This window comes from Ursus arctos, unplaced genomic scaffold (genome assembly GCF_023065955.2).
Source record: "Ursus arctos isolate Adak ecotype North America unplaced genomic scaffold, UrsArc2.0 scaffold_23, whole genome shotgun sequence".
Lineage (NCBI taxonomy): Eukaryota > Metazoa > Chordata > Mammalia > Carnivora > Ursidae > Ursus > Ursus arctos.
Genome location: NW_026622908.1, coordinates 12,322,046 through 12,336,377, shown reverse-complemented (window position 1 = coordinate 12,336,377; position 14,332 = coordinate 12,322,046).

Below are 14,332 nucleotides of genomic sequence, written 5' to 3'. Positions count from 1 at the left end.
TGCTTTCTCTCTCCCAAGGCAAGAAAGAAAGAAAGAAAGAAAGAAAGAAAGAAAGAAAGAAAGAAAGAAAGAAGAGGAAAGAGAAAAGCAGGCAGGGAGGGAGGCAGGGAGGGAGTAAAAAAGAAAGAAAGTAAAAACTCCACAAAACTCCTTGTCTGCCAGTCATTTCATTTCTGTTTTCCCCTCTTAAGCCCTAATTATCTCTTTAGTCTAATTAACTCCTGTAGAGGGCTCTGGAGACAGCTAAGCAAAGAGAAGCATTTATTTTTGAAGTAAAGTAATTTTTGTTATCCTTTTCAAAGCACTAAAGCACCTCTCTAAATTCAAGGCTTAGGATGAGTACCTCTCACTGCAGAAACCAAATCAAGCACTGTGTCCATGCTCAGGACTGATCCTGAATAAATTTCTCACTTTTAAACAGATTTAAACTTCAAGAAGTAGAATGAGCCTCAAACATACAGACTGTTGGCAAAATTTTTATTCTCAACTAACCCAATACCTGCTTGATTTGTAGTTAACTCCCTTCCTATTCTAACGCTTATAACCCACCTAAGACACTAACAACCCCTTACTATTGAAACATTTTCATTGGTACATTCTTAGAATTCTCTGGGTAATCTTTTTTTTTTTTTTTTAAGATTTTATGTATTTATTTGACAGAGAGAGAGAGACAGCGAGAGAGGGAACACAAGCAGGGTGAGCGGGAGAGGGAGAAGCAGACTCCCTGCTGAGCAGGGAACCCGGATGCCAGGCTCAGGGCTCCATGTGGAACTCCATCCCAGGACCCTGGGATCAAGACCTGAGCGGGAGGTAGACGCTTAACCCACTGAGCCACCCAAGCGCCCCCTCTGGGTAATTGTTTTAAATGCAATTGTCATTTATAGCACTATTTGAGATTCAGTGGTCATGAGAGTTCTTTTTAGAGACAGTAACATTTAACCTGAAAACTTAATGACAAGAAAGACACTCATGATGCAAAGTTCAGGCATGAAAGTGGAAATGAGCTGTGTTTCAAGGACCATAGAAAAAGCCAGTGTGGATAAAATGTAGAGGGGAAGGGGAAACATGGTAGGAGACGGTGCAGGTGGGCAGGGGCTGGATTGGGCCCCCGGGAGGAGAACGAATTGTGGCAGGGAGCCAGGCTGGGAAGAGTTACATTTGTGAGCATGAAAGTGGGTGGTGGTTTGGTCTAAGGTGGGCACATTGGATCAAAAAAATGCAGGTTGCCATGGGATGTGTTTCCAGGCAGAATCATTAGGATTATTGAGACTGGAATGGAGAGGGTGACACAAAGTAAAGAATGAAGGACAGCTTCTAGATTTGAGACTTAACAGCAACAGGGACAGTGACGTGATTTCCTGAGATACCGAAGCTGAATGAGAGGTAGACTAGAATATTACATTCGGCCATACTCCCCGTGCTACCTTCCAGCATTCTGTAGGATAACTGAAATATAAGTTCGTTGTCTACATCAGGAATTCACATATTTAACTAATGTAAAACAACATTAATTCAATGGTTTGAGTGTAACTATGAAATACATTTATCCCCATATCCTATCCTGAGAGGCAGAATTTCAGCTGATTAGGATAGAGACTCTCTCATGGGGCTTCCTTCTCTCCAGATTCTCTTCTGTTTACCTCAGCGACCTCAGGGGCTACTTCTTAATCTCTTCAGTCATAAGTTTCTTCACCGATAAAGAATATTAATCGAAACTGTCTCATTGGGTAAGATGAAACACGCTAATGGCCGAAACCTCAGAGCAGTGCTCGACAAAATGGATGGGCTGAAAAATATTATTATGTTTAACAATGCATTTCTTATCCATTTGCTGCCATATGATGAGTAAGATAATGTTCTTTCTTTGCACTCAACCTCTGTTTCCTCAGGGGATGGTACCTAAGGTCTTCCCTCCCTGTTCATCCTCTGACCCCTTTCCTGTGGCCACGTTCTCTAGGTAACATTCTCATTTAATTCTAAAAACAGCTAGCACTGAATTGTTAATTCCTTTGGGCTAGTAAGGAATGTTTATACATCATTTAAATTAACTTATCTCATTAATCCTATGAAATAGGTTTTATAATCCCCATTTCACAAATTAAAAAAAAAAGAAACTTGAAGTTTATAGAGAATAGGAAATTGACTCAGGAAGTAAGTAAGTAGAGCTTGGACGAGCCTCAGAACTATATAAGTGTATGTGGAATTTAAGAAACAAAACAAATGAACATACAGGGGGAAAAAAGGGAGAGAGAGGCAAACCAAGAAACAGACTCTTAACTACAGAGACCAAACTGAGGGTTACTGGAGGGGAGGTGGGCAGGGGCATGGGTTAAATGGGTGATGGGCACTAAGAAGGGCACTTGCTGTGATGAGCACCGGGTGTCATATGTAAGTGACGAATCATTCTACACCTGAAGCCAATGGTACATTGTATGCTAACTGGAATTTAAACAACCTGGAATTTAAATAAAAACCTGGAGAAAAAAAGAACTATATGAGTGTATAAGTGTGTTTTGATCACCCCTTTGTCCACCTCTAATTTTGAAATCTTGTATCTCACATAGCAATGGATAGCCATATGTTTTTTCCCTCTACCCATCCGAATGACCACACCCCCCTTCATGTGATGTTTCCCCATGCATCCCTGACCTGTCCGGACCTCTGCCGGTCTTTTCCCTCAGCCTCCTTACCCATCCCTTTTCTTACGGCAGAATTTCCCACAATGCCCCTGATATCCCACAGGTTGACTTTCTTGTCACTCTTTCCTTTCCCCTGACAGGAATGTGTCATTTCACCCCATTCTGGGCTTTTTCCATGCATCACAGCTATGAGACTAATATCCAGGACCCCCAGTTTGCTTTACATAGGGTCATCCTGGCATCCATGAACCCATATTCCCTCAACACTGACAGAACCTCTTAAGCACAAAACCACAGGTGTTAATGTTTATTTGTACAGAATAGTGCTTGCAAACTGAAGTTTAGGAAAACTATTTTTTTTTTTTTTTTTTGCCACATTAGACCAAGAAAATCAGTTTTCTTTTCTTGTTTGGTTTTTTTTTGGGGGGGGGTGCTTCTTGAAAATATGTGATTGAAGTTCAGTAGAACATGTTTAGAATAAATAAGCCTAATTGCTAATTTTCTTGGAGAAAGACTAGCAAAGTGCATAGGGTTCGAATACTCGAGCTCTGTTGTCATTCTTATCTCACCCCATACCTCTAATGAATAAGATAACTTTTTTCAATGCTACCCATCGGAGGACAGGATAAAATTAGGGAAATACAAGCTCTATTTTTATAAGCAAATGTTTAAATGCTGGAGGACTTTAACAAGATTCATCACATGGGGCGCCTGGGTGGCTCAGTCAATTAAACATCTGTCTTCAGCTCAGGTCATGATCCCAGGGTCCTGGAATCAAGCCCCACATCGGGCTTTCTGCTCAGTGGGGAGTCTGCTTCTCCCTCTCCCTCTGCAGCTCCCGCTGCTTGTGCTTTCTCACTCTCTCTCTGTCAAATAAATAAAATCTTAAAAAAAAAAAAAAAAAAAAAGACGATTCATCATACCGGGAGCAGGTACAGAGGGCAGAATTGAGGGAAGACAGAGAATCTGGTCCTGAGAGGTGCGAAAAGTAACAACGTCACTTAAGGAATATTCTAGTGTTTTCCAACAGGGATTCTTAAAGACAGAGGAAAGGATAAAAGAAGATGGTGGAAATTCTGGGGTAGAGCAGGGTATAGTGACATATATATATTTTAAAGACCATATGCAATATTAGAATATCATTTTATAGCTGAAAAAACTATGGTTATTCTCATTATGTAAACTACAGAATGCAGAGCTCAGAGAAACCTTGGCCAATGATGCATAATTCAAATAAAGGCTGAGAAACACACTTTAGAGGACCTATGTACTTAGCTAATTGAATGAATATATAAATAAATCATTTGATTAAAAGTTGCCATTGAGTGTATTTTCCTGCTTAGAGCAGGAAAAGTTATAAATTGCTCAGCAGTGACCTTGTGATAAATTATGACTTTTTTAGAAGAGAAGGAATAGAGAAAAAAGAAAAGGCATGAGTCTTTAAAATCCTTTTATCCTAAACTAGTGCCCCATGCTGCCTGCACTAAGCATGATGAATAATCTTTGATTATGTGAATAAAGTCAATTGAACAGAAAAGTAAGGCAATTGTGTCAGGCACGCTTGGAATATGTCTTGTTGAAGAGCCTGGCGTTCAGCTATGGCTGGACCCATCGAAATAATTTCCTGCAATTATCAACAAATCCGAAAGTTCAGTTCTCTTTCTTCCTCGAGACCCAGGGTGCAGTATAGCATAGTATTAAGACTTAGGCTTAATACTTGACTTGAGCCTGCAGGGCTTGAATTCTGGTTCCACAGCTTGCCTGCTCTGGGATCTTGGTGAAGTGACTTGAGCTCTTAACCATCACTTTCTAATATGTCATACGCAGAGAGATAGCAGCAACCGTTACAAACCGGTTGTGAAAATAAACTGAATGAATGCAACTAAAATATTTACTATATAGTCTCAACAAATTAAGCTTTCAATAAATTTTAACAGCCATCATCTGCTTTCTTCTCTCCTGCACATGGATCTTGGCATAAACAAGATAACCCAGTAATATGTGGCTCATGTAGTCTCTCTTCTATAAGAGCACATTATCCTATCATGAGCACCCCACTTAGGATATCTAGTATTTGAATTCTCTCTTAGTTCAAAATTTACTAGTTGTATGAAAATAGGAGTGTCCTATAACCTGAGTCTTGGTTTTTTCATTTGTATTGGAGGTTCTGAGAATTAAATGGGGTGTGAATCACTGGTAAATAACCAGAGAATGCCCTCTGCTTTTATTTAGTTTTCCTTCCCCTAAATATTATTGTTGTCATAATATTAATCACTACTTCAAAAGGTTTAATATTTGAAAATGAATTCACAAAACTCCAAGGCTGTCAACTTTTCCTCATTCGATATTTGGTGATTTCATAGGGCAAGACATAAATACCTGCATAACACTTAAATCTTATTCTTTTCATGAGATTTGAATTAGAATCTTTCTATTACAACACAATTCTTTAGGGGCGCCTGGGTGGCACAGCGGTTAAGCAACTGCCTTCGGCTCAGGGCGTGATCCCGGCGTTATGGGATTGAGCCCCACATCAGGCTCCTCCACTATGAGCCTGCTTCTTCCTCTCCCACTCCCCCTGCTTGTGTTCCCTCTCTCGCTGGCTGTCTCTATCTCTGTCGGATAAATAAATAAAATCTTTTAAAAAAAACCACACAATTCTTTATGTAAATAATGTTACATATGGGATAGGAGATGAGATTATACTTCTCTACTGAGGCTTAAAGTAATGAAATTTTTTTTGAGGCTTGACATAAGGTTCCAAAATTTTAGTAAAATCTACATACTTCCAGTTAATGAGGAGTCACTGAATATCAAAAAATGTCAAGACTTTATAAAGTGCCCTCCTTCATCTCCTACCCTCACAAGAGTAGCCCTAAATTGATGGTTTCTTTTTTAACTTCCAGATATGATTTCTTTTGAAGAATGAATTTTATGCCTAAAGATACAAGTTTGAAGAACACAGACTATGGAGCTAAGCCATATTTTTACGTCTGTATACCTTTTTTTTTTAAAAAGATTTTATTTATTTATTTGACAGAGACAGCCAGCGAGAGAGGGAACACAAGCAGGGGGAGTGGGAGAGGAAGAAGCAGGCTCATAGCGGAGGAGCCTGATGTGGGGCTCGATCCCATAACGCTGGGATCACGCCCTGAGCTGAAGGCAGACACTTAACCGCTGTGCCATCCAGGCGCCCCACGTCTGTATACCTTTTAATCGTCTTTTCTTCCTTGAGCTCAGGTGTCTGTTACACTTCTGTTATTGTTTGATGTCAATCTCTATCAGAGCTTTTCCTTCCACGTTGCTCTTGAGTTCGCGAATTCTGAAATGCTATGAGACAGAAAACCACATACATATACCCACTGATTAGAATTCAAATACCTGAGCAAGTTCCTAAAGAAAACAAGGCAAAGATTTAGAAGCTTTCTAAAAGACTCAGAGGGATACTCACAAATCATTACAATGATTATAATGGTGATACATTACGTTTTTGTAATTATATAATTATTTCCCTGCTAAACATTAAGCTCAGTGAGAACAGATACTATTCTCTGTGCATCATGTTGTGTTTGCTTTTTAAATTGTAGATCTGTTTCACACATTAAAAAACAAAAACAAAAACCTGTTTTTGATAGACTGGATTCCATAGGGTTGAGATTATTTGAAAACCTCAGTAAGGGCTGTTCATACAATTCTGTGAATTGAAAAATATTAAGGCATATATCCATGTAAATGATCCTAATGATGCTTCTATTGCTTACAATATATTTAAAGTCATTCCTCACTTGTGACTAATGTTTATCATATGAGTGTGGAATTGATATGAAGAATAGGCAAACACACTCTAGTTAACACTACAGACTAAGCAAGTAAGTAAATTGGATACATTATTAAAATGAATTTTGAGGTATGACAATAAAGATGCTGATTTTTCTGTTTCTGTAGCTTTTGACTTGAACTTAACCCAGATAATCTCAAATACAAAATTGTGTCTGACTTTCAATGGTGGATTTTTTTTGATATATGCAAAATAAATTTGGATGCTGAAGGGGCTGAATTTGTTTTTTAAGAACCTGACTACTGTGTAAATTTCCAGCTACACTCTGAAATTGTTTGATCTCTGAAGATTTAGGTTCCCAGTTGCCACAATAAAATATTTTAGATTCCCTTCATTTCAAATATGGAAAATATCTCCTTCAACAGTATACCCAAGATATAATCAGGAAAGATTTGAAAATTTCTTGTCTTTTTATTAAAATTATATACTTAGGCAAGGGCTAAATTAGTTACACATGTTAAACAGGTATTACCAATATGAGAGCAGCAAGATAATGCCCAACATGTCCTAAGCTATACAAGCTGTAATATTCATTATGCTCTTAAACACTGTAAAAGTATCTTCATGTGAAACTCCCTTAGACTTGTTTAGGGGCTTATTGAAAGGAAAGACTGATGAATTGCTGTCTAGGTCCAGGCTATTTTGTCTTAATGCAGGGCTACAAGATTTATCAATAAAAATACATGACACCCAGTTAAATTTGAATTTGAGATAAATAATTATTTATAACAATCTGTGTATGAAATAAAATAGAGATAATTTTATAATATGCAATATTTGGGATATATTTATGCTCAATAGTCATTCTCTGTTTATATCAAATTCAAATTTAATTGGGCATACTGCATTTTACCTGCCTATCATATTTTTTTATGTTTTACTGAGATATAATTTACATATAGTTCACCTATTTTTAGTGTACATTTTGATGGGTTTTAGGATACTCTTAGAGTTCTAAACTTGTTACCACAATCGCTTTTAGAATATTTTTATCACCACGAAATGTAACTCTGTAACTCTGTACTCTTTAGTTGTTATGCTCCATTTCTACCCAGCCCTAACCCAACTCTTGGCCCAAGGAGTTTTACATTGCACATATAGATTTACCTCTACTGGATATATCATATAAACAGGATAATAAAATATGTTGTTTTTTATAACTGGCTCCTATCAGCACAATGTTCTTGAAATTCTTTCATGTCGTGGCATGTGTCACGTAGTGTGTATAAATATGTCAGTACTTCATTGTACTTTACTGCTGATAATATTCCATTGTATGGATCCACACATCCTGTTTATTCATTAATTAGTTGATGGACGTTGGGCTTTTTTCACTTTTTCACGATAATGAATAATTCCACCGTGAACATTTGTGTACAAATTTATGTGAGAGTAGAATAGCTAAATCATACGACTCCATGCTGACCTTTTCAAGGAACTGACCTCTCTGGAGCTCTCGTGGGTTTCTATGGCTCCAGTATCCTGCTGCTCATGAGTTCTTGATTCTTGCTCACGTTTTGCCTACTGCAATTCTCATTTATTTTCCTTTCAAGTAAAAACTTTCACTCCTGCATAAAAAAAGAAAAGCAAAACTAAACAAACACATCGTCATAAAGTCATGTGTTAGTAAGACTTTATCAAAATCCGAGTGAGCAGAAGAAGAACTACATTGTCACATTGTCATGAATCGTAGTCGACAACTTAACATTGAATTATTAGCTAAACCTGTTTTTAAGTCCCTCTTGGCCTTTTTCCTCTGTAGAGACTTGGCCTATGGCCATTTTAATTAGATTTACTTTTACCTGTTTGACTTCTGCTCCTCCTTTCTCCACCACAAATCTCTTCCCATTTTTTTTTAAATCCAAAGCAAGTAGACTAAAATTCTGCCTCAACCCGTACCACCCAGACTGTCATAGCTACATTAAGTCACTAAAAAGATGAGTTTCTCGTCTTAAGACATTTTCTGTGGTAAACTCAGAAAACAACTGTGTTCTTTTTCTAATAAATGGGCACTTTCCTTGAGTAGTAACTATTTATGGCTCACATGTATGGTTCATTAGGGGAGTGAGAGGTTCAAAGTATCTTAATGGTCTAAATATAGAGTGAAAATAATACAGGGATAAATAAGGCATGGTCCTTACCTTCAAACAAGCCACATTGATAGGGAGGAAATAATTACATATCTCATTCACTATTAACAAGAGAGAGTAAAATGATGAGTAATGTATTACAGATATATTAAAGAAAACGCAGAAAAGCCTGGAGACTTCTGGAAAAGTGTTTTTATTGTCGTCATTGTCGGGCTGCACTTTAAACTCTAGCTTTTGCTCCAATACCTCCAATATTCAAATAGATGCAAGCTTAAAACAATGACCAATACAAAGTAAACATCGCTGAGGCCCAGAGCTGAAAAATATATGTGCTTTGGGCTCCAGGGTTAGAGTAATCAAAGCTCATTTATCTCAGTGTGATGAAATAAAAATGTGGAGATGCAGTATGTTGCTTGAAATAAGCTGCTGGGTTATGTATCTTAAATCCACTGGGACTAAAACTTCCAACATTTCTTCAGTGGCTGAGGAAAACAACAGCTTCGAAGCCAGGACATGGGCAATCTTCTCTCTGCTAAGCCACTAGACTTGGGTTAAGGCCTTAAAATAAAAAGAAGGAAAGAAACTCACTAATGATAAAAATATGATATGATAAACAGATTCCAAAACACATTTTTCAAAAAAAGCTGACGGGTGGGAGGAATGAACTAAGAAAGACAGCTAACAAAATGCCATGCGCATTCTCCCTTTCACCCAAAATGCAATAATGGATTGAATATACCGTCCCACTTTGAAACAACTAAAACACTGGAAAAAATATCTGGACCAAGATTTTCTAGATACTGGAGGCGATAAAGGACAGTGATCCCTGATAAACGGGAGCTAAATGATGGGAGTCCCATGACTGCTCCAACCTATTGCCTGTAAAAATCTCTAGACAGCAGTACAAGGAAAGGGAACCCAGGCAGAGAACTGAGTGACGAGATGGGGCAGGTAGCTCTGAGAAGCCAAAGAAACTAGAGTTCTGGAGCAGAGTACTGGAAAGGAGAACACTGCCCAGAGCAGGGGCTTTTCCAGAGGTTTACTCAGGGGCATCTCTGAAGTACTCGACTGAATACTGGTCAACACTACTGAAGACCAGAGAAAGAAGAACACAAAGAGATAGGAGGCTGATATATGAAATCGTCCCTTCCTTCTTATGAATCTATTTACATTACCTTGTTGCTCATTAGAACATTTCTTTATCTCTGAAGTTCACTGTGTATTTCTTTATATGAGCATTTCACTTACCATGTGATAAGTCCTTTTAATGTGCAGAATTAAGCATTAATTCAGGTCAATATATATTCTAGGATATACACAGAAACCAAATACTGTTTGTGTTCCTTTTGCGACCATATTTTGAATTTTTGTTAACTATATTTCATGTCTTCATCCTTTGCTTACATCACTTTGTTTTTGTCCCCTTCTTTTGCTTTCTAGATAATTTTCTTAAATCTCTTCACACCACTTGATTTTCTTTTCTTTCTTTCTTTTTTTTTTTATTAAGATTTTATTTATTTATTTGACCAAGAGCAAAAGCAGGGGGAGCAGCAGCTGGAGCGAGAGGGAGAAGCAGACTCCCCGTGGAGCAGGAAGCCAGATGCTAGGCTCCATCCAGGTCCCTGGGATCATGACCTGAGCCGAAGGCAGACGCTTAACCGACTGAGCCACCCAGGTGCTCCAACCACTGATCTTATTTTCTCTAGTTTGAGTCTAATCCCGTGTGCTTCTGATGCCATTCTGAATTTTCCAATAATATAAATTATTACATTAAATGTTTTTAATTTGTCTTCTAGTTTGCTTTCTTCTTGGTTTATAATTTAATTGTACTGTGTCTTGTTTTATAAAGACCATGGTTTAAAGAAACTAAGGAGTTTTTAGATCATTTTCTTTTTCCTTGGGAAGAGCTTCTGATGTAAATTTTCATTTGATTTTTTAGATTCTATATTTATGTCTTATATTCTGTTTCAGAGTTTTTTGAAAGTTTTAATGTTTTTTATTCTGTTTTCACAATATCAGTTAGTCACCAACTAACCCAATACTTCTATTTATAGAAGAAACACAGGTCTCTTCCCTCTCCATCTTCTGTCCATAATGGCAATTTTCCCCTCAGAATTCAAACTGGTATAATGGCTGTTTTTATGTGATTTTAAAAATTCTATATTTCAGAAGCCTGACAAGAGTGAAGAAAACTCAGTCTCCAGACATTTACAATCAAAGAATTTTGATCTCCCAAGCACTTGATTTATATCTTTCTTTATTTCATTTGGCCAGTTTACAACAATGGACTAGGGCCTACATCTATTGAATTGGAGGAGTAAAATAAACTAGCACTTTCCCCAGATTTCCAATGCAAAACCTTGCTCCTCCAAATGCAAAGGGATTTCCTCCATGTTATACCGATTCTGCTGCTACCAAAGGGAGCAAAGAAAAATGATAAAAGGCCATGGATTTGACTTTCCTTAATTTTTTTTAAAGATTGTATTTATTTATTTGTCAGAGAGAGAGAGAGCATAAGAAGGGGGAGCGGCAGGCAGAGTCAGAGGGAGAAGAAAGCTCCCTGCCAAGTAAGGAACCCAGTGTGGGACTCGGTCCCCAGACTCTGGGATCATGACCTGAGCTGAAGGCAGACGCTTAACCGACTGAGCCACCCAGGTGCCCCTTGACTTTCCTTTAAAGTCAGTTCAGGTTTTAAGAGCTTTTGGTTTGAGGCAGGGAAAAGGGCTTCATTCATAGTGGCTCACATCTCACACACAAGCTACTTGTGACTCTACCTTTTGCCCCAAACCTCAAGTGTAAACATGGAGTTTTCAAGAATCTACTCTCCCACTTCTCACTGCTCCGAGTCAGTTTCTGATGTCTTCCTTCAATTTAATCCCAGCTCTAATGGTAGTCATATAGTGAAATACATGGAATGTAGTTGGTATCATGCCCTATTTTTGTCTTTACTGTTCTTCAGTCATTTCTGTTAGTTTCTGGGAAAAGAACTTGTAAGCATGTTTTTATACTACCATTTTTCCCCCCAGAGAATTCTACTTGACTTTCCAGGTGATAAATTTGAGATTCCTCATCTTTACCATCAAAACAACTCCATAAGGCAAAGTGGTAATAACCATGAATTAAATGCTGTAAGTCTGAAGAGCCTATTCATTTTAAGTAAGTTACAATCTGAATTGAGTTTGTGATTTTGAAGAGCAATAACAGAAATATTTTATGTAAAATAGTGGTACTTAACTTTTGTCGACAGGCAACACAATTCTGTCAGTATCGACTCTCATTACATACAGTGATTTTCAACACTGGAGGGGTCAGGGTGGTGGCTGTAAAATTTAGAAGAACAGTAATAGAGGTTCTGCTATTCTGGCAGTGGGGAAGGAACTAGTCCTCCACTTGAGATTCACGGAACAAAAATGTATCTTTATTCAGTATTATTCATATCACCCCTGGAATACAGTTTTCAATTTTGAATATCACATTACAAAAGAGATACCCAGATGAAAAGATAATGTCAGAAATTAGGAACCACATGGTTGAAGTAACTGGAATTATCTTAGAGAAGGCAAGCTTTAAGATATGAAAGGATAAACTGGGTATTTGTGAAGCTAGCTTAAGCCCACTCAATTTGGACGTGGATTAGACAGTTAGAGGTTAGAGGGTTAGTGGGAAATCTTGTGAGGAAAATAGTTTATCTTCATACAAAATAAAGATACTTCTCTGGCCAGACTTTTCTGGAAATGTATAATACAGGAAATGTATAATACAGGAAATGTATAATACAGGTGTAATGAGAGTTATGTTGTCCAACATTAAGTACCTGAAATTCTGTAGCATGAAATGAGCCACAAGGTATTAACTGGGGAAAATTAAAAGGCAAGTTGAAAAAGGAAATAATAGGAGATTAGAATAAAATTTAAATACACTGTATTTTAGATTGTCTTCATTGAATAACAAAGGAGTCCAATTTTAGTATCCAAACAATAGAAACTGGGAGACTGTAGAGAATACCCACTGCAGACTTTTAGGAATTACTTAAATAAACAGTACTTTAAAATAATGAACTTGCAGACCGACAGATAACAGGTTAGAACAAAGGCCAACTTTTCTCTACTGAAGAATACATTCACATTTGGATTGTATTAGAAAGATGCAGATCCCTTTACACTATATAGATTTGTTACAGAAAAACTTTTAGAGAGATTTAAAAGAATGATGATAAGGTGAAAAATACTTCAGGCATAAGAAAGAAATATCAACTAGAATGATAAACAGGAACACCAAAATGTATAAAAATACCACCAAATAAGAGAAAGAGCAGCAGGAACTCAGTAGAATCTCATTTGCTCATATGACACATTCTATAACTATTACCTTGAAGCACCAAGAGGTGGATTTTTTCTCTCTCAAGAAAACTATATTCTCCCTAGGGGGTCTCTGGAAATAGCCAGTGTGCATAGAGTAGTAGCCATAACACGCTATGTATGACACAATATGGCGGCAGAGTTTGATGATTTTATCACTAGGTGTTTTTATCACTTGATGAGACAACTTGTTTACATAATGTATTAAAACATAGAACAGAAGCTGGGGGAGGTAGAAGGGTAGATGTATAATGTGCTGTGTGTTTCGAAGCTGGCTTTGGCTGGATTGTGTGTTCTCGTTTCTGGGTGAAGGTGTAGGGACTTGTTTTCCATTCTGCCAGAACCAGCTGCTTAGGAAATAAAAATATATCAACAACCTGGTCTATCCTCAAGGACCTCATTGTTGCCCAAACAAAGGAATTCATGTAGTTATACAAATATAAGTAAAAAGAAAGTATAAAACAGAAAAAAATCTGCATAGGACAGATCACTCAAGGAAAAGGTTGGGAAGAATTACGCAATCTTCATTAAGGAGGAGATATTTGAACTAAGCCTTGATGAGTCCTTGACAGATGTGGGGAGATATGAGAGCAGAATATTCCAAGTAGAGAAAAATAAATGAATTAAGCAAACCCAAACTGGATGAGGAACATTAAATAAATTAAGTTGCTAGAATTGAATGTTTAATGCTTTTAGAATTATAATCAATGCTATTTTCAAGTATTTCTAGTCACAGATATTTTTATAGTATCAAGTATAAGCCTCTACACTGCAAAACGATTTTCTCTACAAAAACTGGTAAATTTTGTCATCACTATTTTATTATCAATTAATATTGTTTGTATCAAACTGTATTTAAATTGAAAATCCTAGTGTTATTCTTATTATGTAAAAAAATCCTACTCTTAAAATACTGTGCACACACACATTTTATCATGCCACATATAAGAACTTAAAAAAACAGTCCTCAGGGGCGCCTGGGTGGCACAGCGGTTAAGCGTCTGCCTTCGGCTCGAGGCGTGATCCCGGCGTTATGGGATCGGGCGACACATCAGGCTCCTCTGCTATGAGCCTGCTTCTTCCTCTCCCACTCCCCCTGCTTGTGTTTCCTCTTTCGCTGGCTGTCTCCATCTCTGTCGAATAAATAAATAAAATCTTTAAAAAAAAAAAAACAGTCCTCAAACATAAAGACTATAAAAAGTTTCTAAATGAATCCAATGATGCTTTTAAAAATAGTATGTACACAGTAAGTCAAAGAAAGACAGATACCATATGATTTCATTCATATATAAAATTTAAAAAAAACACAAATGAATGAACAAAGAAAAGAAGAGACAAAAAGTTAGACTCTTAAATACATAGAACTAACAGGTTGTTGCCAGAGGAGAGGTGGGTCGGGGTGATGAG